We start from the raw sequence: 25,527 nt of genomic DNA, 5'->3' as shown, positions 1-25,527 counted from the left end.
CCTGCCGCCTGTTCCATAAGGCAGCACCCCCAGCAACTGGGAACACTATCCCCCCACCCGGCCCTTTAAAATCACTGCTTGTGCCCGAGCATGAAACGACTTCTCCAGCTGTCCTGTGAAAACAGGAGACAAATAAATGTTTGTTCAACCTCATCCCCGTCAGAGCCGTTCTTTAGGAAAAATGATACAAACTGTCTCCACTGTGGGTTCAACAAAACGATCCGTATAGTGCGGGAGAGGATCGGCCTTCGCCAGAGCTCACGGGGGACAGGAGGTCAGACCTGCGGGGCTCGCACACCCTGCTCCTTCTATGGGGGCGGCGGGGGACAGAGACCGGCAGGGGCTGCAAACGGTGGCCCTGTCTGCTGATCCGCTCGCGGGCCGTTGGGCCAGGTGTCACGGAGCCAGGGCTGGGCAGGAGGGCTCGCCCGGTCTCCAAAGGTCCCCTTTGCTCTAGCTTGCCAGGTCCTCAGCACTGGGGGCCTCGCTACCTGCTGCAGGGCCCCCTTGCCCTCACCTCAGTCCACCCCATAGACTGGGACCGACCACAGACCAGCCTGGGGCCACCACAGGCCACTGTCTCCAACCTCAAGACGGTCCTCACCGCGGCGCAGGGACCATCTCACTCCCCACGTCGTACCCGCTGTCCATGGTCGATGTGCAGATGCAGTGGAGTGTGGAAAACTGGGAAACTCAGAAAGCAAAGACATGACAAGTGGCAGGTGCCCCAAAGACAGGGGACGGGCCAGGACAGGATGAGAAGCAACGGGGACACGCCGGTAATTACTCTGAGGTTACGGGTACGAATGGGATGGTCTTGAGCAAACAGGACATGGGTCACTCTGGCCCTAAGCATTAAGTCTTATCACCACGGGGATTCTTATCCTCATCACCGTCTCCTCAAACCTCCCGGCCACTTCCATCCCTCCACACGCTGAGCAACATCGGCTCTGACTTCACAGGGCGAAGAGAAGCCACCGCCCCGGAGGCCATCCTCCCCTCTCCCGGTCTGCGTGTGGCTGGCCTGCCTTCCCTGCGGCCCCATGGCAGGGATTTCTCCCCCTCCTGAGACCCTGCTCTGCTCCCTCCCACTACACTCACCCTGTCGGGTCACTGGGTCACCCCCAGGACGTGGGAGGCAGGAGGTCATGGGGCCCAGAGAAGGGTCCACCACTTCCAAGACCGTGACTTAACCTCTGTGCCTGCTTCCCAAACTGTAAAGTGGGGTCATAGGGGAACCTCCTCCTGGAGCGAGTGATGTGATTGTTGAATAAGACACAGCATGCCGAGTATCTGGAAGGGCGCCTGGCTGTGGTAAATACACAATGAGCCCCGGCGACCATCAGCACGGTGTCCTCCCAACAAGCCTCTTGGGGTTCTGCTTTGCTCCCCTAAGTCTCTCTGATTATTTTATTTTATTTTATTTTATTTTATTTTATTTTATTTTATTTTATTATTTTATTTTATTTATGAGAGACCCAGAGAGAGAGAGAGAGAGAGAGAGAGAGGCAGAGACACAGGCAGAGGGAGAAGCAGGCTCCATGCAGGGAACCTGACTTGGGACTCGATTCCAGGACCCTGGGATCATGCCCTGGGCTGAAGGCAGATGCTCAACCGCTGAGCCACCCAGGCATCCCTCTCTGATTGTTTTTTATTTAATGCTCTTTATAACCCTATGGAGTAGGTTCCACTGATTCTCTGACTTAATACCACGGGGTAATGGCTATCTGCTTGATTCTGGACTAAGTTCTAGGGATATTCTTGAATGATCCAGGGGACTGAATCATAACCGTTCTAGCCTTTGGAGGTCCACCAGGCAAAGGAGGCAGAGATGAAGTGAATGGATCTGCACTCTAATGAGGGAGACAGAGGGAAGCACAGGGCACCATCAATTCAGGGAGGTGAGTCCAGAGAGAGCTTCTGAGGGGGTAGTGATCCACTGAGACTTAAAGCACGAGTGAGCATTGGCCAGGCCAAGACAAGACCTTTCTAGGAGGAGGAGCAGAGGACCTGGAGCAGAAGATAGATCAGGAGAGTCCATCCTCAAGGGACTACAAAGGCAGAGTAGAAAAGCTGATGAGCAAGAAGACTGGGAAGGAGAGGACACCTCTGTGTCTAGAGGCCCTTTGGCAGCTCCAGCATGTCTGGAGGGTGGAAAGAGCACGACCCTGAGGCCCATGGAGGCAGACTAACCCACGTCATGCCCGAGAGGGGAACCTGGGCAGGGCCTGAAAGGAGAGTGAGTGGCCACTATTCTTACCTGGGCCACCAAGACATAGGCACAGGGGCCCCCAAGGATGGTGAGCCAGCCCTAGCGATGGGGAGCAGCATAAGGATAAATGACCAAATTTTAAATTGTGGCCACTCCCAGGGCTCTGAGATTTATCTAAGTTATAAAAATAATGAAATGTGACATTCCTTACTCCCATGTCGTGGATCAGATTCTGACTTGGCTCTACTCCTCTTAACAAAATGTCTGTGGTCACCTGCTCCCCGAGCTGTCTGACCCCATCTCTGCGTCCTTGCACCTGCCCCTGCCTCCCATCTAGCGGACACTCTCCTTCATCCCTGTGGCTTCCCCAATCCTGCCAATCCTTTGAGATTCACCCCAAGGCTGCCTCTTTTATAAAATCTCTGCACCTTCCAGCCCACACTGACTGCCCTCGTGCCTAACGGCTTTGCCGTTCATGTCACTTTAATATTAATCCTACAACACACCACATCTCCATCCCCAGGTATCCTGCATATGTGTTCTTATTTCCTCGGAGGAAGGAGCCACAGACAGGGCCTCAGACCGTGTAGAAGTTCAAAAAATGTGGGTCCAATTTCCAGAGGCCGCTGTGTAATGACCGGCCATATCACTTTCATGGATGGGAGGGAACAATACGCAAAACGTCAATGGGTCTTTCTAACTGTGTTCCTTCCCATACTCCTTCACTTCTTCATTCCATATGCAAGATATTTTCGATAAGAGAATTTTCAACTGAACAGAAATACTAAGATAGTTGTTTTGATGTTTTGCTTTGTTTTTTAAGTAGTTGGATATTTTCAACCACTTTTCTCTGTTTCTTGATTTCTCAGTAACCTCTGGCTATTCTCTTGGGTTGGCCAAAGGGCTGTGACCAGTGGGCGAGGTCTACCCGGTAGCATAGAACATGGTACTATGTAGGCTTCACCTTTCCCAGTTTGCCATGAAGTAACTCCCTCCTCCTGCTCATTTCAGATCTTGGCGGATATTGAGAAGGAAATCAGGGAGGTATGGCCATGGACATCTCCGTTCTAAGGAGGCAACAGTAGGGTTCTGGTAAGCCTTGGGCATCCTCACAGTAAACCGGCTCCATTCCACATCTTCAAATACAACCCCCTTCTCAAGTATTTCTTCCTCTTCACCCCCCCTGACTTCCTAACCAATTTCCTTCGACCACATTCTGTGTAAACATAATGTTCCTCTGATGACCTCTTCCTGTGTGTGCTTTCCCTACTGGCCTCTGCATCATGTAAATATTTAATATTCCTGAGTTAGAATCTACCCCTGTGTACTCCGCAGCCGCTCGTTGTGTTGTTGATAAGGCATAATTTGTCAATAATGCCTGTGCCAAAGGCCAATTTTGGGTCTTGGAAGATCTGGTTCCTTTTATGCACTAATTTTTATTTTGCCCATAATAGCTGTTTATTGTAGAAAATACAAGAACTAGATAGACAGAAAAAAAAAATCATCTACCCACGATCTCACCAGCTTAGTGTGAACCACTGTTACAAGAACTCTGGAAACTAGTCAACAGAAGACAATGGGTCCGGAATTCAGTTTTCACCAATGATAAAATACGTGTAACATTTAGTAAATAGATTCCTCACTTGACCGCAAATCACAATCCTCTCTTCATGAACATTTCTGCGCATATTTGTGGATTCCTGGGAATAATGTCTAAAAACAGAAGTTCAGGGTGAAAATGTATACAACTTTACCACAAATTCTCAAATCACCTTGCAGAATCTTACACCACTTCACACCCCTATCAGCCGCAAGTGTCCTGGTTTTCTTGCACCTTGACTAACACTCAGGAGTGTCTTCCTTCACAGACTTTGCCAGACAGATACAACAACTAATTAGCTCACTGTTCCATTTTCTTAAATTTTTTTTTGTCAACTTCCAGCTTATGTCCAGAGAATATTTTCCTGAGATGGATCTGGGTGAAGAAGGGGTCTGATTGGAACGCCTGGGTGGGGTGGCTCAGTGGTGCCTTTGGCTCAGGGCGTGATCCCAGAGCCCCAGGATCAAGTCCTGCATCGGACTTCTTGCATGGAGCCTGCTTCTCCCTCTGTGTCTCTGCCTGTCTCATGAATAGATGGCTTAAATCTTAAAAAAAAGAAAAGAAAAAAAAGAAAGAAAAGAAAAGAAAAGAAAAGAAAAGAAAAGAAAAGAAAAGAAAAGAAAAGAAAAGAAGAAGAAAGGTTCTGAATAACAATGCAAGTAAAAGTGGCAGCTATTCTTTCATTAAGTTAGGAGCCCACATTATGGGTCCTGTGCTGTATTCCCCAAACTTAAACCAGCAATGAGCTTAGATGAACAAGCCAACAGTGGAAGCAGTTTTCATGGAGCATTTGCAAAGGCACTTGTCTGCTTCTACAATTACGGATTGAAAACGAAAGACGTTGCCAGCTAATCGAGTAGTATTTGTTGGGTGCCTACCATGTTCTCCACACTTTTCCAGTTGGGGAGAAAGCAGGAAAACACACATAAACCAGGAAGAAACACCTGATAGTGGTAAGCCTGGGATAAGTGAACCTGGGGATGCTTATTTCCTGCCAAGCAAATGATTATTTTCAATGAGTTGACAGAGATTATGACTAAGTTCAGCAAATGTACTCAGAATATCTATTATATTCCAGGGAAAAAGATGAACAGGACTCAGCCTCTTAGCTAAGTGAGTTCTAATCCATGTAAGGTATAGAGTATGGGGAGGAAATAGAAATTCAAGAATTATTTTTCAATGTCGTATGGATAGTGATTTAGGCTCCTCTGGTTGCTGCACACTCACGCACTCTGATTCTTGGGCCAACTCTGTGCAGTCATCAGAGTAGACACGGTCTCCACTTTGCAGAGGAAGGTCAGGCGTTACCTGGGGTCATGCCCATGGTAAATGGCCCAGCTGGTATCACACAAGGCCTTCTGACGCAACGCTCGTGTTCTGGCCGTGACACCCCTCCCACACTGAATGGGGTGAAGAATTGGGAGAAGGAGGGCATTGTGGACGTGGAAGGAGAGGTAGAATGGTCATCTGCTTGATTACACAAACTGAATCTGATATTCAAGGCCGTCTGTATAATGGCAACACAGCCAGTCAATTTATCCGAGTCCAACAGTCCGCCACGTCCTGGGAAAAAATTCATTAAACCCATTCTCTGGTGTTGAGTGCTCAAATCTGGCTCTGCGCTTGCACTATTGTTTCTGCTTTTCGTTTCCATCTAGACTCTTCATTCTCAGAGTCACGGGGTGGCTTCGAGTCCGAATATCTGGGGCAGACTTACTACTATGGCCTGTCTTCTGCACAAAGGACTTGATTTCTGTTTATGATGCTCTTTCCTGTGGGAATGAAGACAAGTGCACTTTATGAGCAGGGAACAGTCATCCCGCTACAATGACACAGCGTGTGGAGAAAATGCGGAGAGTGGGAGGGTGGAAGCAGGCAGTTTCGAGATCCCCAAACCAACAGTCCTCACTCCCTGCGAGTGCTCCGGATAGATGCCAAGCGGATTTCCCTTTAGACGTTGCTCACGTCAATGTCCACTACCTTTTCAGCTGCCCTTTTGAATATGTCAGGGCTTTGTTTTTCTTTTGTTTCCAAGTTTATTGGGGAGACCACACACGCTTCACAAGGGCCCCTTGAGTGGCTCCCCAGGGTTTCCAGGTCAGTCCAAGGTCACTGATGACAGATGACAGATAAATGCTACACTGCACCTCTCACTAACATCTCTCTGTGTCTGGTGTGAAGTGCTGAGAGAGGCAGAGCGGCCCCAAGGAATGCTGGCTTAAGAATAGGGCCTGCTTACCTTTAAAACGAGGATCATAACTCCAGGTTCTAAACAGAAGATCCAAAAGTTCACATTTTCCAAGACTCTAGACACTTGAAGAAGCCTTATTTTCTGCACCACCACCTCCAGGAGGAAGCCCACCCTGAAATGCAGGATCGCCCAACGGGTGTGAAACGGCCAGTTTTGGTGTGGGAGGGGGTAGGTCCAGTTAACGATTCGTTATCATTTTCAACCTGAAACAGTACTGCGGCTTTTTCTTTGCGTGCATAATATTAAGTGAACTCAGTTCCGCCGCAGACACGGTGCCAGTAGCCTCAGAGGTGCCTGCGAAAGCAGCTCAGCCTCCCAGGACCCCACTGGCGGGCAGAGCAGGTGCAGAGTGTGCTGTGCGGACGGTCTGCTCTGGGCGCGTGTGCAACCCTCCCCACTTCCCATCCGCGGCCGCCGCCGCCCTGCTCACAGCGGGCCTTGCGATTGTGCAAGAGCCGTACCTCAGGAAACGTTCCGGCCGTCGGTGGGGCAAAGTCTAGATGGTAATCTGGGTATGTTCATGGGTGTTTTCACTTTAAAAAGATCTTTTAACATAAAATGATGAATACACACTAATTGCAGGTTTGTAAAAGTTATATAGGCATATAAACAAAGATCAGAGGGAAACACATACACAAAATATAAATATTCTCATGTTGGGGCAGCAAGCTGAGTCTGCCATCAGCAAACTTGTCCTGACTTCCAGAATCCGGCAAGGTGTGGGGACGAGAGTGGAGTGGTTTACCAGCAACGAGGAGAGACAGTATTACGGTGATAACCCCATAGACAATGATGCAAATCCTTGCTGTGATATATAGTAAGGTCCAGGCTCCCAACAGGCCACAGGGGACTGGTGGTCCCCAACTTTGCCTGGGTGGGGGTCAACGATGCCCCCTTAGGGCAGGGAGATAGGAGCTGAGAGCCCACGGGGTCCTGGCCGACACAGAGGGATGGACTCCAGGTGGGAATGTGGCTGGAGCCTCAACCGGGCCTTGAGGCCTGGTCTTGTTCCAGAGCAAAGCGAAGCCACCGAAGGATTTTTAGGTTGACGGGTAAGATGCTCCAACATGGCTTTGGGTGAATTATGTGTGATCTTAAAACATTTCTTCAAAATGTTTGCAAAGCTGTCCTCTCAATACAATTAGAATAATTATGAATTCCACGTGACCATGATGGAATGATATATGATACAGTGTTGTATGTGAAAAGCCAGACATGGAATCCCGTGAGCAAGATGGTCACTAGCGTGAAATCTGCACAAGGGTGGAAAAGCCCGGAGGCCGCATGACAACACATACGTAGGAGTTCGTGAGGCTGTGGGAACACAGGGCTCACACTGGCCTTTCAGAGAAATTTGTTCTCACATTTTTCTTTCCGTACAGCTTGGAAAGGGTCTAAGTAAATAAGGAGAATCCACAGGTCAGTCGGTTGGCGGATACATCTGCAAGAGCTCTATCCCAGCGCCGTGTACCAAGCACTCGCCTCATTCTCTTTCCCTAAAAAAGTCCAAGAATTCTATCCAGTACATTCGGGAAATAGAAACAGCACCCAGATTTGGTACAACTGGCAGAAAGTCGGTGATGGGATAAAGTAAATGTCGCCGTAGCAACCAGCGCAGCCCCCGCCCCCCATGCCGCACCCACCTCCTTCACCTCCTTCCAGGGCTCCAGCCCGGCTCATCAGGTGGACTGTGTTCAGGCCTGGAAATACTCTTGTTAAAGAAAAGAGGCAGATGTCAAAAGGTCAGACGCCATCGAAGGAGCAAAGGCAGAGATCACAAGCGAGACCTGTCCGTGGAGCCTGTTTGTGAACACGCCCCGCTGTGCAGATGTGTGCGCAGGTGTCCGACTCAGCCTGTGCATGGTAACTCAGGTTTGTAGAGGACACCGGGCTTCAGAAACACTGAGAGGGGAGCTGGGGCTGCGAACCCTGGCTTCTGGGTCCCAGTGGCTGCCCCTTCTTGCACGCCCGGCTGAAGAAGCATCTCTGCTGGGGCACAGCAAGGGACGCAGCTCCAGCGGCCATGCCTCAGTGTCCAGACGCCGCATCCCTGTTGAGGGGACCCCCACTGGAGGGGGCAAAATTCATACAGCTAATGAAAAGTAAAAGATAATCTACAGCTAAAGAAAAGCTTAAGAGTAGAGACACCTGGGTGGCTCAGCCTTAAGGATCTGCCTTGGCTCAGGTCATGATCCCCGGGTCCTGGGATGGAGCCCCGCAACCCAGCTCCCCTGCTCAGTGGGGAGCCTGCTTCTCCCTCTCGCTCTGCCTACTGCTCCCCCTGCTTGCGCTCTCTCTCTGTCAAATAAATAAATAAATTCTAAATCTAAAAAAAAAAGGGAAAAGCTTAATAGTTTTAGATCATGTTTAATTGCAATAAATTTCTTGTTACAAGTTGAAGATCCTTTTAAGAGATTACTCTCAATAAACTTCTTAATTGCAATAAGTATTTATCTGGAAGAGCAACAAACTGGAACGTACAACTCGAATTTTTGCAAAGTGAACACACACTTTACCCACACCCAGCCCCACTCCCAAACCAAGAAATAGAACAAAGCAGCCTCACAAACGCCCCTCTCCCTCTCTCTACTCCCTTCCTCCCCAGAGGAGGCCACTCTCCAGGATTCCTACAGCACTGGTGTTTTGTTTTGTTCGCCTTTTGTAAACTTTATGTAAATGGAACCTGCAGTATTCTTTTTGCGCCTGACTTCTTTCACTCAGTTTGTGGTATCTTTTCCACCGCTCTCTGGTATCCCATGGCGTGTGTGAGTATTGAAATAAATTTATCCGTGCCTCTGATGGTGGGCATTTGGGTTTCTAGTCTTTGACTCCTATGGGATCACTTGTGTGTGTTGGAGCACACGGGTTCACATTTCATTGAGCGTATAAGGAGGAGTGGAAATCCACGTTGGAGCATACAGAGCATCTATGCTCCGCATTTGTAGAAACTGCCGGTTTTCCAAAATAATTGTGTCAACTTTTACTCCCTCTGGAAGCATGTGCCCGTGCAAGCAGCAATGCGTGCTTGCCCACACTCGGTTCTTCCCATCTGTTCATTTCAGCTGTCCTCCTGCTGAGGAAGCCTTTGCGCACCTGAAGGACGTGGAGATATCGCTCCATGTTGGTCCCTGGAGCTCCATGGCCCGTAGGAGAGCAGTGACCACCCAAGTCCAACGTTCCCCACGTGCCCTCCAGAACCACACAGATCAACAAAGACAGCAGACAACAGCCTATGCAACCCATGCTCGCAGTGTAACCTGGAGACCGGAGAATCTTGCAGACTTGAATTTATAAGTAAGTAGAAAGATAAAGTTCCTAATGAATGAGGCCAGTTCTGGAAGCTTCTGCTAGAGCAGGCCGTCACGGACTGGTGATGACTGACCACAGATGGCATTTCCCAGAAGGAGTCTCCCATCCCTGGTGGAGGAGGTTCTAAGGCAAGTCTGGGACCTCATGGGTGGGAGCCCCAGCTACTGGAGAATCTAAAGCAAGCAGCTTGAAGGGGGCTCAGGGCAGCCTCAGGCAGGGACTATTTTGGGGGGAAGGGGAAGTAGCTCCAAGGGAGAAGCATCCCCCAGAGGCTTAGTGGTGAAGAGAAAGAAAAAAGGCAAATGGGTCAAAACCTACAGAAACAAACAACCCCTAGTAGAAAAACTTACCATTCTACCTATGGTTCTGGAATGTTCAAATATAAAATAAACAACAAAGGACAACCAGCATCCATGTGACTCTTCCCTAATCTACCGTAAGCTAGAAGCAAAACTGTTCAGTTAATGGAAATATCACCTTCCCCTCCCCCCCCGTCCCATAACAGCAAAAGCATACTGTTTAGATTGAAGGAGGTAACCACTGGAAGAAATAGTCAAAGGGGTTTGAAAGCCTGACCGAGGAGGAGAGAAGGTACATTTTTGTAAGGTATTTTTTCTAACAGGCACAATCTTATGGAGAAATGGGTAGTAAAGTCCAAATAATCTTTTCCCCCTTTTGATCCAGCTGAGAAGTTGCTCCACTGAAACGTTATCTTGTTGGATAAGGTTCGTGCATGAAGAACTCATTCATGCGTGAGTCCCGCAAGTGAGGAAGCCGCACACAACACTCCACCACCATGAGTGGGAAGGTGGCATTGTTACTGCGGGACAGACCGGTCCTCACACCTGCTCCGGAGTGGCCCGTCCTCCCCAGGGAGAGGGTCCAGGGCAACCACTCACTGCACCGCGTTGTCCCACCTTCTTAGTCTCCTTGATCTGACGGGCTCCGTCCCTGACCTTTATGATCAGTTTTTTAAAGACCTGTTATTTACAGACCTGTTATTTTGTAGAATATCATCCTTTTCCCATTGGTCTCGTGTTTCAGATTCTGCATCTTCGGTAGGACTGTCCTAGACCAGATGCCCCATTCTTCTTACTGAGTCCGATCATGGCTTCCTTCTGTCCCATTCCGCATGATGGTCACCAGGAGCCTTTGATGAAGACGGCGTTGGCCTCTTGTCCACTGTCATCCTTCCTCCTGGGAATCTGTGTTTGTAATTATGTAAATATCTCCTTTCTAATTAAAATGCCAATTTTTAAATTATTTTATTTATATCAGCATGGACTCATGGATTTACTATTTAATTTATTCACTCAACGGGTTATAATCCATTGCTGTTATCACTTATATTGATGCTCAAATTGGCCGGTAGGAGACCAGGCAAGCTGATTTCTGTACAGCTTTGACATGTCCTTTTCGTTCTTTGCTTCCTAGCATAAGTTGCTCTAGGTTCATGTTGCCCATTCCCTTCCCCAGTCCTGGAATTAGCCATTTCTCCTGGTTCTTTAGTGAAAAAATGATATTTAGAAACCAAGATCCTGGTGGTAGACATCACTGTGCTCAGACCTTCCTAGTGGATAGAGTCACAAATTGGTCTATCGATCGCTCTCTCTCCACCCATTGCTCTGTCTATGCATCCACTCATTCCTCTCTCTCTCTCTCTCTCCATACCTCTCTCCCTCTCTCCTTCTCTCTACCTGCCCATCTATCTCCATCATCTAACATCTATTTTTCTGTAGGTTGAAGGCTGTAAATTCACATAATACCTCTAATTCCAAGCCAATAGCCAGAGTTCGTTGTAGTGTCTTCTTTTCCTCTATTGTAACTCCTTTCTCTGACAGTCAGGACCTGACTCCCATTATCCTTGATACATGTATATGTTTTTTTTTCAATTGACTCCTCCTGATGTAACCAATCTCCCAACTCCACCAGCACCTCATACGCCTCCTCACTGATGGCCTCCTTTCCCTGCTTGGGCCTGACTCCCCATTTTGGCACTCCCCCTCCCAGATACCTTCTTTACCACACTTGAGCTCTGACACCCCCAGCCAGGCTGCCCCTTTGCGTGGCTGCCCTCTTCATCCTAATGGGCCCTGATGGGTCTCCCTAGGCCATTTTGTCATCCTGCTTCCTTGGTAATTGCACTGCCCAATCTGTTCCATCTCAGACTCCCACTAGTAAGATGTTGAAATTCCTGAGTTAGTCCTCCAAGTCTTATTTTTTTCCTAACATTTTCTACCTCCCAGTCTTCATTCTCTATCAGAGTCCTCAATGTATTAAATTTTGGCTCAAGTGTTCAATTTCTTAGAGCTCTTCCATTTCTCTAAGTTTTCATCATTTTAAAAAACTTTATGTATTGGAGAGAGAGAGAGAGCACACGTGAGAGAGAGTACAAGTTGGGGGGGGTGCAGAGGGAGAGGGAGAAGCAGGCTCCCTGCTGAGCAGGGAACCTGATGCTGGCGGGGAGGGGCTGCATCCCAGGACCCTGAGATCATGACCTGAGCCGAGGGCAGATGCTTAACTGACTGAGCCACCCAGGTACTCCTCTGATTTTTCGTCTTATAAAAACATTCAGTTCTTGTGTTATGGATGCAATATTTTCTTTATTTCTCAAAAATACTTTCCATTTGTTTGTTTAGATTTTTTTTTTTCTGGTCCCTGCACCATCTGTTTCCTCCAGCCCCCTTCCATTCATGCCTTTGTTAGATTGACTTTCATGCTTCCATGTTGGAATCACTCAAATGTTGGTGGTCTTTTTGTCATTCATATTTAATGTGGGACACTGACAAACTAATTGAAGGTTCTAAATGCATGAGTGGAGCTCACTGACTGGTAGGATTCCCTGTGGGCAGAAAGAAGCAAACTGATTGCTTTTATTGAAGGGTTCCTCAATGTCAGTATCTAGAGATCTTCATTTGGGGAGCATACACATGGCTACCAACTTTCTGGAAGCCATACTAAGGAAGAGAAGTAGGGGTTTCAGTGTTAAGAAATAAAAGTTGTGTTTAAATTTCAATTCTCACCTAAGACTTCCTGTGTGTTTGGTACACCCAAGACCAGGCATCTCCATCTTCCTCTGGAGGAAGTAAGTATGGGTCTGGACTCAGTAGGTAAAAGGGTTTGGAGACCTGCCCATCCATTCACCTAGTCTTTCTACACCCCCTGATGTCATTCCTGCAACTCCACGGTACCACTTCTGGGGGCTGAGCTGGGTTGCTATCAAGTGTTGTCCCCTCTGAGTTCCTTCAGATGGTGTCTCCTCCATTTGCTTCCAGAATTGTGTTGATATCTGTTCTCTGTTGAGGTTGCTTGTCCTCTGCTGTTTTTATTGGAGAGTCACACCTTTATTATTCCTTTGCTGACAGGTGTAGTTTGGGCAGAAAAGGAGACAGAGGGCTGTGGTCAATACCCCATGTTTAGCCAGCAGTCTGGAAAGAGATGAGGGGAAATTCACCTAGTAAACAAGGACATGAGGGAGAACGGTCAAGACAAGGACAATGGCTTTGTGTCTGTGGGCCTTGCTGTTTCTATTTCCATTTTCTTTGATCTTCTGTACGTGGGCACCCTCCAAATCCTACCCACACACCATGTTTGTATTAGTCAGCAGGGCTGAGATGTGCTGCAGAAATGAATAGCACCCAAATCAGGGGCTTAACACAACAAAGGCTTGTTTCTCATTCATGCCATGGGTCTAGTGTGGTCAATAATGAGATTCCTATCTTAACCACAGAGGAATCTAGCTGAAGTTCTAGCTTCCATGATTATCAGGGTAAAGTAAAGCACATGCCCACACCCAGCGAAATGAGAGTAGCAAGTATAATCCTACTATGTGTTTGGGAGAATGAGAACATCCATGAATAGCACTGAAGGCTGTCTTGTCCCCACCATCTTAGGGCAGAATTAGATGCTATAAGAGTACTTTGTGCCATCACCGCTGTACACACGTGTTGTATTGAATTGTACTTTTGGAGGTCCCCCTAGATGCTGAACTCCTTAAGGGCTGGGATGGAACATTAACCATGTCTCTAACTGTAGATTCCAGAACATAGGTCAGAACAGAGCAGGTGCTCAATGCATTGGAAAATTAAAGGTTTTTTTTTCTAAACCATTAAAATTTTTCCTTATCTGATGTTTTTACAATATACGCCATGGCCTCAAATAAATTAGTCCTTCTTTTCCTGAATCTCCAGAAGGAATAGGCATCATTTCTCAAATCATTAGGACTCCTGGAACCCAGAATAGCTAAGGAAATGATCACATGTGCCTGGATAGATGATCAAAAGAGTAGGACAATGAAATATTAGCATCAGCAAACATGCTGTCAGCTTTCTAATTGCAGGAGAGTGAGAATACACTCAACAGGTGAACAAGAACGCTACTGCCCCATGGGTGGATTAGATGTCACTTACACTGGGCTCACTTCATTTCCCAAAACATTTTGTGTGCGCTCTCTTTGGTTATTGGGTTAGACACCTGCATAAATATTTATGCAAATATACACTGAATTTTATATTTTCATAAATCTTTACCCTTTGCCAAATATAAAAGCTGAATGTCCAATTCCTTAAAAAGTCTAAGAACATTCCAGAGGTGTAAGATGTCCATAATTTTCCTCCTTGGTTTGCTATTTTTATAACCAGACATAGCAGATGGGAGTGATTAATGAATTCCATTAGCAATGGTAAATTTTTAACAAGGAAACCTCCCTTCCCTGAAGTCCACTCCCTTAATCTTCTCATCAAATTAGTACCTTTATTTTCACAACAAAAATGGTATTCCTCCCCAGTAGTTCACTTTCAGTTCAAGCCCTGGTGGGATTCTAATTCACTCCTTACAATTAGAACTTGAGTACCACGTGATGCATTTGTCCTTATTTATCTGCGCCACATGCCGTTCATGGAGATGAAGAATTTCACATTTGTGTTACCAAATGTTTCCGATTGCTTGACTTGCTTGCATGTACCCTACAATAACATTTCCCTTCCCTCTGTACTTCTAAATTGCTTTGCAGTACAAAGGCTGGATTCAGGAGTGAATTCTAAATTACGTTTGCCACTGGACCAGAAGGCATCTGATTCCACCAGCCACAGGTCATGTGAGCAAGGCGCTGGGCTGCTCTGACTCCACAAGCTGGAAGTATTTTCTCCTGCAGCTTATTGATTGATTGATTGATTGATTCATTCATTCATTCATTTTAGGGAGAAAGAGAGCACCACCTGGGGTGGCGGTGGGAGGGGAGGAGGAGAGGGAGAGAGAGAATTTCAAGCCTGCTGGGCATGGAGCCAGACTCAGGGCTGGATCTCACAACTCTGAGATCATGACCTGAGCCGAAATCAAGTCAGACGCTCAACCAACTGAAACACCCCGGTGCCCCTCTCTTGTATTTTAAAATTGCACAAAGATGGACAAATACAGAAACTATGTTAAATCTGCCAGAAACTAGCCCATTTAAGTTTTTCGTCTATTTCTTTCTATTCATTTATTCTCTCTCTCTCTCTCTCTCTCTCTCTTCCTCCTCTCCTTTCTTTCCCTCTATATGTATTTTTATTTTGGACACACAAATGAGGAGTCAAACTGTAACAATGTTTTGAAATTCACTCTTTAAGCTCACCAATATATCACAAACATTTTCCCATAGAATTGAATATGTTTTTGAAAAATTTACTTTAATGATTGGGTAGTATTCTATCATTTAGTTGTAGCATATTTTGTTTAAATAAATTTGTCTATTGTTGGGCATACAGAGGTCTCCTATATTTTACCTTTATCGCTTAAGAAACAACATACTCCCTTTTATGTAAATATTTTTGCACATCTCTGACCTTGGCTAAGGTTAATTTACTTAAAGTGGAATTACAATTTAAAGGGTCTGAATGTTTTCCAGGGTTTAGATGCCCTCCAGATAATCTATACTAATTTACGTTCTGCTGGCAGTAAGGAGAGTGTCTGTTTCCTGAACTCTTGCCAATAGGGGGTCACGTCATTTTAATTACATTTTTGACAATTTGGTCTGTGTGAAATGGTATTTCCTTGTTGTAATTTGCATTTCTTTAATTCCTTGTATAGTTGGAGCTTCTTAACTGTTTTTCTCAAATACAAAAGTAATAAGTGATACTGTAAAACATGCAAACATTAAGACCTTTGAACTAAAACACTTTTTAAAAAAACTACATCACCAGTTTGGTTTGGGGTATTTAAAAATAGACTTTATGTTTTAGAGTAATAGACTTTATTTTTTAAGTTCACAACAAAATTGAGTGGAAGGTGCAGAGATTTCCCATATGCTTCCTGCCCCGCCCCCTCCACGCACAGCCTCCCCTGTGATCAACATCCCCCATCAGTGGGTACATTTGTTACAATGAATGAGCCTGCATGGACACGTCATCATCACCCAGTCTCCACAGTCTACCTTGGGGTTCATTCTTGGTGTTCACTGGGTTCGGATAAATGCATAATGACATGTATTCACCATTCTAGCAACACAGAATAGAATACTCAACTTTTAAGTAAACATTTTCTGTGATCTCACACTCCTAAATTAATCATGGTTTAATAGCAAGGCATACCATCTTTCAGACCTCTTTTTGTCCCAAAATCTACTGTCTGAGTTTTCCCTTTTGGACCTAAAGGAGTGTATTAAGACCATTTTCCCTAAACAGACAAATTTCTCCCCAGGAGGAATGCTGGTGCCAGTTGTCAACATAGTAATTCATATATTCAACTGCATTTTCTATTTTTGCTTCAGATGTTATTTCTCTTCAAAGATGTGATGTTATTCACACCGTTGACACGTCTGTTTCCATCCTGTTCTACTCCATATGGGCATGTTCAGATCTGTGTAGGATTCTATCATAGGACTAGGGCATAATTTATCAATTTTCCTGTGTATGGGCCCTTAGGGGTCTTCCAGTCTTCCCTTCTACATGGTAGTGCTATGTGCTATACGAACATCTTCATATGCGAGGCTTTCTGAGTGAGGGAAATGCAGGCATATAGCACATACCCATCAACTATCTTCCAGAGAAATCGCCCTATTCACATTCCCACCCCCCACCCCAAACATCCACAAAACAGAAATGTCTCTTCTCTACCTCTACATCTTCACTGGCTGTGGTCTTGTTTTTTACTCATCAAACTTATCTCTTCAGCTTACCTGGAATTTGTCATGAGCTCTGGTGTCAGGTGGTACCTTCCACTCCGTTTTCCCTGTGTGTTGTAAGGGTTGTAAGGGTAGCACACTACACCAGCTGGTTTTTCTGTCAATGTTTTGTCCCAGAATTTGGTAGAATCCAGTTAGAGAAAAATACACATGGGATTGCCTTCTGAGTCCTTTGCTCTGTTTTCTTGGTCTCTTTGCTCATCCCTGTGAGCACACCACCCTGTCCTAATTACTATAATGTAATGGGGTTGGGAGAAAGGGTCTCTCTCCTTGGCCCACCCTACTCCTTATGGTTATCCCTCTTCAGAATGCCTTTTCTATTCTTCTCTATTCGGAGCCCATATGGAGCTTATGATAACGCTAATGTCAAGTTTCATCGACAACCCCATGGGATTTTGACTGAAACTGTATGGAATTCAAAAGTTAATTTACAGGGAACTGATATAACCATAAAGTTATCATCCCACTTGTGAACACAGAATGCATTTCCACTAATTTAATTATTTGTAATCTGTGTTATAATTTTCTCAATAAAAGTCATTCTCATCTCGTTAGATTTATTTCCAGATTCTTATGATCTTTGCTGTGTTGTTGGCAGAAACTTTTATAATTACATTTTCTAATTCATGGTTGCTGGAAACAATAACTGTGTTTGTTTCTTTCTTTCCAATCTCTTCATACTTTATTTAGCTTGGGGACTTTTGTGGAGGCAGGGGAGGGAGTCTTTGTCCCTTATCTTATTATACTTGCCAGGGCTCCAGTACAATATTAATCAGAAACAATGATCATAGACAATACTTTCTTGCTCTTCACTTCAAAATAAATGTTTCTAATGTTTCACCACTCAAATAGGATGATTTCTGTGTCATTGATGTCTTTTATTAAATTCAGAACATTTCCATTTCTTATTAGTTTGCTAGGAGTTGTCATTTGATCATGTATGAGTGTTAAATTTAATTAAATGTTTTTTTCTCTGCATCTACTGAGATGACCATATGGTTTCTCCATAAATCTGGCAACATAAGGAATTATGCTAATAGGTTTTCACATATTAAGTTATCCGTGCTCCCCACGCTTTTCAGGCAGAATGAAATCCTCTCTCTTCTTTTTGTATGTCTCATTTTATGATCAATATGTTTTTCATCTTGTGATAATTTAAGAGCCATATAATTTGTCCTGAGTTCTTCCAGTGATTAACTTTATAGCTTTAAATAATACGGGCAGATAGCACTAAATATTTGTTCCTCAACCCCAGAAAGGAAATTTTAGGTCTTTCCTATGACCATCAGTTATGTGGACGGTTCAGTCCACTCTGACCTCTTCTTTTTATTAACTAGCACAGGAAATATAGCCTGTCTTTCATAGATTATTTTAAAATTTTACTCTGGAGTCTCTTTCCTCAAAATGTTGATTGTTACAGAGTTTCATAAACGTAATCACTAAACGTGTTTACCGTTGGTCCTGTATTTAAATGGTCACTACCTTCCAGGTTACCTCCCCCTTGCATGAACTCTTTGTTTTTAATCATTCTAAAGTATGGATTGCTGTTTTTTTTTTGTTTTGTTTTTTTGTTTTTTTCAGGAAGAGTTCACTGCATTTTTGAAAATGACCTTTTGCTGACCTTCTACATGAAGAACAACCTCACTGAGGTCTCATGGTTTCCCCTCTGAACGCCATGAAGTCTGCTTCTGTGACAGTCGTGTGGAGTCTGGAGACAGGAGTGCTGCATCTTTCTTCTCCCCGAGGCTGACTGTATTTCTTCTGCCTGAAAGCTTGTGGGATTTCACAAGCTTTCCCCATCCTTAGAGTGAAATCCTTTTGCCGGGATACATTTCAGGATGAATTTTCTCTATTCACATTTTCCAGGAATGTTGATGTGGGCTTGCAAGCAGTAGATCAAGTGCCTCCTTCCATGTGGGGAATGGTTCCTGCTTGGACATCTCTGAACATGCTTCGCTGCTTTGTTCGGTCATGCTCTACATCAGAGATGCCCACTGACGACGTTTGGACCTCCACTGCCTGTCTCTTTCTTTGATGATATTATTTTCAATTTCATTCATCTCTTTTATGTGTCTTTATTCTGTGTGGGTATCAGCTTCCCAGTAAAAAATGAGAAGTGTGGGGTTTTTTGACAGCAAATAAACTAGGGCTCAATTGTGGTTATGCACTTACTTTCTCTTTGACCTTGGACAGGTGTTTGCCCTCACAGAGATAGGAGCCCATCTGTATGCTGACAAGGATCTTGTCAGGAATTGCAGATGTTTAGCATGACGTCTGGCCTCCACTCACTAGATGCCAGTAGAACCCCATTCCCTAGTTATGTCAAGTCTCCAGACATTGCCAAGTGTCCCCACTACTATAGCATATGGCATTTTAAGCAGCAATTCCACATGCAGAATTTTATCCTACATATGCTTGCACATGTGTGTTAAGAAGTTTGAATATACAGCATTTTTAAAGTAAAACATACAAACTGGAAAGGCAGAAAAACGTAAATATTCAGAAATAATGTGTGGTGTTTGTAGCGAAAGGAATATTATGCAGTCATGGATAATTAGGAAGTACATTTATATGTGCTGACATGACATGATTTAAAAAAAATTATACTATGCTACTCCTTCTGTAGATTATGTTGCCATTTGTGAAGAAATTTCTGGAAAGATACACAAAAATCCGGAAATGACAGACTGAGGGTCTGGATAGTTAACACTAAGAGAGAAACACGACTTTTTCTGTATACACTTGGGCATTAATTGAGTTTGTTTTATTTTGCACATTTATAATGCACATAATTTCTTGAAATTAAAAAAAGTAAAACTAACAAAAAGTCACACTAGAAGAGATATAAAAGTCAATCCTGAAGATATCGTTGAGAACATGAAGTAGAAAATAAAATAGAAGAGAACAGGGACCGGAACGTCTGGGTAGCTCAGTGTTTGAGGTCTGCCTTTGGCTCAGGTCATGATCCCGGGGTCTGGGATCGAGTCCCCCATCAGGCTCCCTGCATGGAGCCTGCTTCTCCCTCTGCCTGTGTCTCTGCCTCTCTCTCTGGGTATCTCATGAATAAATAAATAAAATCTTTAAAAAAAAGAAAAATAAAATGGAGACCATTATGAAAAAAGATGCTCAAAAAACTTACTTGAGGTGCAAATACTCCCGAATCCGTGAATCAGACAGGTGTGTGGTGTTTCAGCCTGTTTCCATCCATCGGCCCAGTGCGACGACTTGGTCTGTCTGTGGTCCAGTGCAGGGTGTTCTGATTTTTCTGGCAAAACTCAACATTGTAGATTCTGGAAAACAGAACCCTCATCACTTTCCTCCTCACAAATCCCCAGATGATTGGAAACTATTTTCTCGCGTGCGATTTCCCACGTGCCCAGCTGTGAAACCCCAAAGTATCCCGCTGTGGCTTACCTACTGTCACACGGGGTAGGGTGTTTAATTTAGGGCTATTAATTCCTTCACATCATCCAGTCTCTCATTCCGAAGATACGCTATGTTATCCATTTATGCACAGCAGAGTCTGTCTCCGCAGAAGAATCTACTTTCCTCATAGAGGTCCTGCAGTCCTCGTAAAATCCCTTCCTCGCTCCTCCAGCATTATTGCTCTTGTACAGACAGTGCTCCTCCTGTTGCATTTTCTAAATGCTTGCTTTTCAGGTAAGGGGAAGTGAGTGAGTTCTGGTCATTAATTTTTTTTTTTTTTTTTTAAAAAGCAGCTCCCTCAATTCTATCAGTCCTAATAATTTCTTTACTCGATTATTCTGTGTTTCAGGTGTGCGACTGTAGTAGCATGAAATGACGTCTTATCCAGTTCCACTGGTTGATGCTTGCAAACCAACATGAAATATGAATGATGGACATGGGCATCCTTGTCCCTGCCCCAGCTCTAATCCGAATGGTTTTACATGGCACCATCCTGCACGACCATGATTTTTCTTGGGAGATTTTAAAGCCCACGTTCAAGAACCACAGTACATTCCTCCACGTAAGGGCTGTGGTTTAGCATGTGCGCGTGCAAAATTCATTAAGATAGATTCGATTTTATCAGGCAAGTTGGACTGATCGTGTAGTGTTCTTCTTTTGACTGTTGAATGTTGAATTAATTAATGGATTTTCATGCCTGGTTAGCTGTGGTTCATGTGCTGTTAGTTCTCAAATCCTTGCAGAGGGAAGTGTGTGCCCGCCCAGCATCGCGGTGCACACGGATGCTGAAGTGAGCATTTACGTCCCAGATCAGCCCTTTCAAGGTAGAGGAAAGGGAGAAATTTTTAACTTGCAGCTTTTCTCTGCCAGGGAGTGGGGAGCTGAGGCCCACAGAGCTGGAACCAAGGAATCCAGAGCTCCTGTGTGCCTTGGGTGTTCCCGCCTTCCTTCTCTGTGCGTTGTAAAAGGTGTGCACCTGTACACACGTGCACCTGTACACTGGACGTGTATACGCCATGCCTCCTCGGCCAAAGTTTGAAATTCAGATAAGTTAACAGAGAGACAGAGAAGGAGTCAAAGGTCACCGACGTGAGGCGCAGGCCACCTGTGGGCATGGAGAGCTGGACTCGGCCACTACTTTTGCGACAAGGCTGGTCCCCGGGGAGTTGTGGGGGGCCCTTCCCCGCAGCCCCAGAGCCCGCTCCGGGAGCTCTGCACCTGACGCGTCCCCCAGAGCGGGGCACACACGACCTGTCCTGCTCAGAAATAGGGGCCCTCGTTTTTCCTGCACTTAGCTGTCTCAGCAGCAGAGGCAGGGTCTCCCGGGCTGACAGGGCACCTCATAAATGCATCTTCACCGACACGACAGGGTCCGGCCAATGCAGCTTCAATTCTCCGTCTCCACGACCCAGTGCAGGACGCAACCCCGACCAGGCCTTGGTTCCCCGTGCAATCACTGTGGTCGTCGGGAAGCACCCCCACATGCATTACGGGGGTTTATCTTCACGTGTGCACCTGGTTTTCAGGTAGAGTTATGGGGTGCAAAGTGCTCAGAGGCTGGCCGTGACCTCCTAACGTGGGGCTCGGGGCCGAGGCCACGGCAACCACCTGCTTTCCACCCGCCGGCCCGAGAGGAGAGGGAGGCGCACACGTTAAAATGTGGACGGTCTAAGCTCCACCTTCAACTGACCCTTGTTCCACCAGGTGGAAATGAGTAACAGACATCTTTCCACGGAACTGAGCTCCCTCTCTGCAGCGTGACTCTCAGGAAACAGGAGGGTTTCAGGGAAACCAGATCTAAAGGAGCGCCGAGAGTCCATAAAGAATAATTATAACCATGAGCCACAGGGAAGAGGAAATGGACTCAGGAGTCTGATAAATAGGATTTTATTAACTTGTTAACCTCACTGGCCGATCGAGGAAGCTAAAAGCCAGACCTCTCGGGTCAGCAGTGACCGGCACACGCTGCGTCCCAGCGATCAGAGGCAGCCCAGAGGAGCGTGTTTACCACAAAGGAAGAAAATGCACTCACAGCAGTGTGCGCCTGCCACGTCTTTGTTCCTGGGGGGACGCTGGCTGGAAGCGGAATGATCTCGAAATTTGAAGCTAGTGGTATTTCATCTCTAGTCACACTGGAGATAAAAGACCTGATTTTATTTTACTTTTTTAAGCATAAAGCAATATGAAGCAAAAGGTATTTCTTCCTTTCATGGGAAGCTTAATTTATGTTTTGGGAACATAATGTGGAGCCTGGACATTGCCCACGTCTGGCTACCCCCACCCCCAGCCCTTGCCAAGGCTCAGAGGGAGGCAAGGACCACACGGTGCGTCTCTAGACAAGTGACCAAGTGGCGTGGTCCCCATCCCCATAAGCCCCCTGCACATGGCCATCACAGGTGGGGATGGAGCAAGCTCAGCCCCGGGGAAACGGCCCTCAGCTTCTCTCTGGGTGGCTTAATGAGGCTGCCAGTCCGGGCCCCCCCTGACTCCAGAGAGCAGAATTCCAGCAACGGGTGGACAGGGGCATCTGAGAGCCCACACGGGGACTGGGGCAGCAGTGACCCTGGTCATGGCCTGGTGGGTCTTCAAGCTCCCAAACCTCCCAGTGGCCATTCATTTCTCAGAGCAAACTCCCATCCTTCCACATAGTGACTCCGTGCCCATCCCCTCTCACCTGTGGCCGGCCACGGGCCCACCCTCTCTCCCCCCTTGAGGGCCTGTGTCAGAACCTTTGTGCAAAATCCTCTTCTCCAGGGGAAGCTGCAGGGGCTTCCCTCTCCCCTTCAGGGTTTTGTCCTTTACCTTGTCATGCAGGCCACCAGCAGCTGTGCTTTGACTCCTCCTCCTCACTTGACTATTTTTCCAGAGCACATATCACCTTGCGGCTTATGAGAACTGATTTACCCTCCATTCATTTACTAACATGTTTATTATTTCCTCCCCCGTAGGACGTCAGCACCACGAGGCCAGCGGGCTTCATTCCCTCACTCGTGTGTTCCAAGCACCTAGAATCACAAAGGGGCAGAGAGAGCAAACCTTCAGGCACCGTCGGAGCCATAGGTACCGTGTTCCCATCGAGTGCGGCCTCTCGGGGTGTGGTGTTTTTCCAACGACTCCCTCGCCAAGACACAAACACGGGGGCTGGCGGTACAAGTGGGGGAAGAATGTCTTTAAAGAAGGCTTGACGGCCCCATCCCTGAAAGGATCCTCTGCTCCGACAGGGGCAGTGCTGTAGTCTCTGTGCTGAGTGTGCTGTTGGGGCCCCCAACAGGAGGTGGGCAGCCGTGAGTCACGCATCAACGGCGCCGGGCCCAACAGCAGGGCCGATTGCAGTGCTCCTGCTGCCTAAAGTCCAAATTTCCTGGCTCCCATCAGGTTGTGCAGACCGTGGCTATCATTCTAACATAGTTACCAGAATATAAACATTTGTCAAGTGTTTCAGTCAAATCCTCCTTCCAAAGAAAGGAGGTGGAGGGGCCAACTGCGCGCCCCCAGATCTTAAGGACACGGTTGTTCTTGACTTCTGGTCCTCCATCAAAGGCTCTCTTGGAGTGCATGGACGTCATTTTCTCTGCTTGTCTTTCTTTCTTTCCTCGCTGGGGGAATGCATTTATTTATTTTTGTCGTAGTTAGCAGGGAAGTGACCTAAGGGCGTAGGAATTTCAAGACTGAAAGGGAAACCCTATTCCAGAGAAGCTAACAAGCTCACTGCTGATGGTGAGGCCTGATTTCTCGGGAAGACCCCGACCAAAGGGAAAAAGTCAGGGACAGCCTGGGATTGACATGACACAAACCACACAGGCTGTTTCACTGACTGCAATCGCCATTAACCCTTCTGTGCCCAATGCCCGCAACCCAAGCCAACGCTGATTCCCAGCAAAGGCTTACCAGGAGCTGTGTGCTGCCTGGAGGGCTCTGTTGCTGAACCCTCAGAAGAGACCGGCCTGTGTTCTCACAAGTGGGGGCTCTTTCCAACCCCCTTTATGCAGGGGACATAGCGCCAGGCAGTGCAGCAGATTAAAAAGCGTCGTTTCGTAAGATGGAAATGTGAGAACAAGTGAGTCTTTTCCATGTCTGAGGCAAAACTCTCCAGTTCATGTCTATTTTAAGACATTTGGTTGAAAGTTCCAAAGACAAATAAATCAAACAACCAGAGTCCGGAGGCCTTCACAGTAAGGCCCATTGTTTTTCTTGGTAAATTAACACGTTGGTAGGGTGCCGTGTGGACCTCTTTTTCGCATGATGTATCCAGATTCCCGAAAGAGAATTTTTTGATTCCTGGTCTCACCTATAGAAATGTGCCCTGAAAAAAAACAATTTTTAAAAAGTGGCCTGAGGTTTGTGTACAGGGATGTTCAGTGCCTTCTTCTTTATAACAATGAAGAATATAAGAACAGTTTAAATAATGGTAGAAGAATGGCCAAATGGGGCACCTGGCTGGCTCGGTGGTTGAGTGTCTGCCTTTGGCTCAGGGTGTGATTTCGGGGTCCTGGGATTGAGTCCCATGTGGGGTTCCCCATAGGGACCTGCTTATCCCCCTGCCTGTGTCTCTGCTCCTCTCTCTGTGTCCCTCATGAATAAATTCATAAAATCTTAAAAAAAAAGAACCACCAAATAATTGATAGTACACCCATAAAATGGATTATTACAAATCCATAAAAATCATATTCCCCTGGAATAGTAAAGTTTATGCCTTTTTTTGTCTTAAAAAAGACAATAACAAAATGCCAAAATGTTGCCAGAAGTGATATCTGAACTGTATGCTTATAGACAATTTTTCCATTTTTATATTTTATTTATTTCCCTTAAAAAAAAAACAACCAGGATTCGTTTATTACTTTTGTTTTTATACCATCTTAAAGTAGGACACAGCCTTGAGTAATAGGCTGAGGTGGATTAGCCACACGATTTTGTTAAATGTGGTTTTGGGAGCAATGTAAACAATGAACGACCAGAGCCCTATGAACCTGGTGTCCGTATGCCCTTCGGCTGAGTAAAAATGCTTTGAGCTTTGGTGGGGCAATGAGGCAAGACAAACCTGCCCTTCTGGGAGAAGGTAGGTGCCCTAGTGCCTGGATAGGGCCACCCAGGAACAGTTCCCTGGTTTGCTCCTTACACCTTAGAGATCTGGCCCCTTCCCTCTTCCTCCTCCTGTCCTGGCAGTCCCTCTGGTCTCTTTCCTCCTACTCTGTCATAGGACCAACTATAAATCCAGAAGGGGCAAGAATTTGTCCTCAGGGCTTTGTGATGAAATAAAACCAATGGCATTTTACTTTCTGGCCCAGAGTTTACTTTCTGCAAATAAAAATAATGCCTACAGATCCCTTTCTGGCTCCAGCAAACATAAACGATGTCTCTGAGAAACAACTGTTTGATTAATGCAGCCAATTCCAGCAAGCAACTTAAAAATTCCACGGAGAAAATAAAAGCCAGTAAAAATGCCTGTCTGACTACAGAGGCCAAGCCAGTGCTGGGGTTGGGCAGGCAACCGTGTTTTCACCACTAGTGCTCTGCTCCGCAAATGTCTGGACACCGCCAGGCGCGGTCCCTGCAAGAAGGAGGCTGTTCAT

The 25,527-nt window shown here is 46.1% G+C and overlaps 1 long non-coding RNA gene across 1 annotated transcript; it reads right to left on the bottom strand.

Moving 5' to 3' along the window:
• Positions 1-9,891: 9,891 nt before the first annotated feature.
• LOC144296279 (uncharacterized) lies at positions 9,892-24,481 on the bottom strand. The gene is made up of 4 exons (XR_013363450.1): positions 23,846-24,481; positions 19,946-22,962; positions 19,671-19,821; positions 9,892-10,577 (listed from the first exon to the last, which is right to left on the bottom strand). It is a non-coding gene; the product is annotated as an uncharacterized LOC144296279 (long non-coding RNA).
• Between the last annotated feature and the right edge of the window lie 1,046 nt (positions 24,482-25,527).

The sequence above is a fragment of the Canis aureus genome, chromosome 24 (genome assembly GCF_053574225.1).
Source record: "Canis aureus isolate CA01 chromosome 24, VMU_Caureus_v.1.0, whole genome shotgun sequence".
Lineage (NCBI taxonomy): Eukaryota > Metazoa > Chordata > Mammalia > Carnivora > Canidae > Canis > Canis aureus.
Note: the sequence above shows the minus strand (reverse complement) of the source record. Positions and strands in the feature narration are given on the sequence as shown.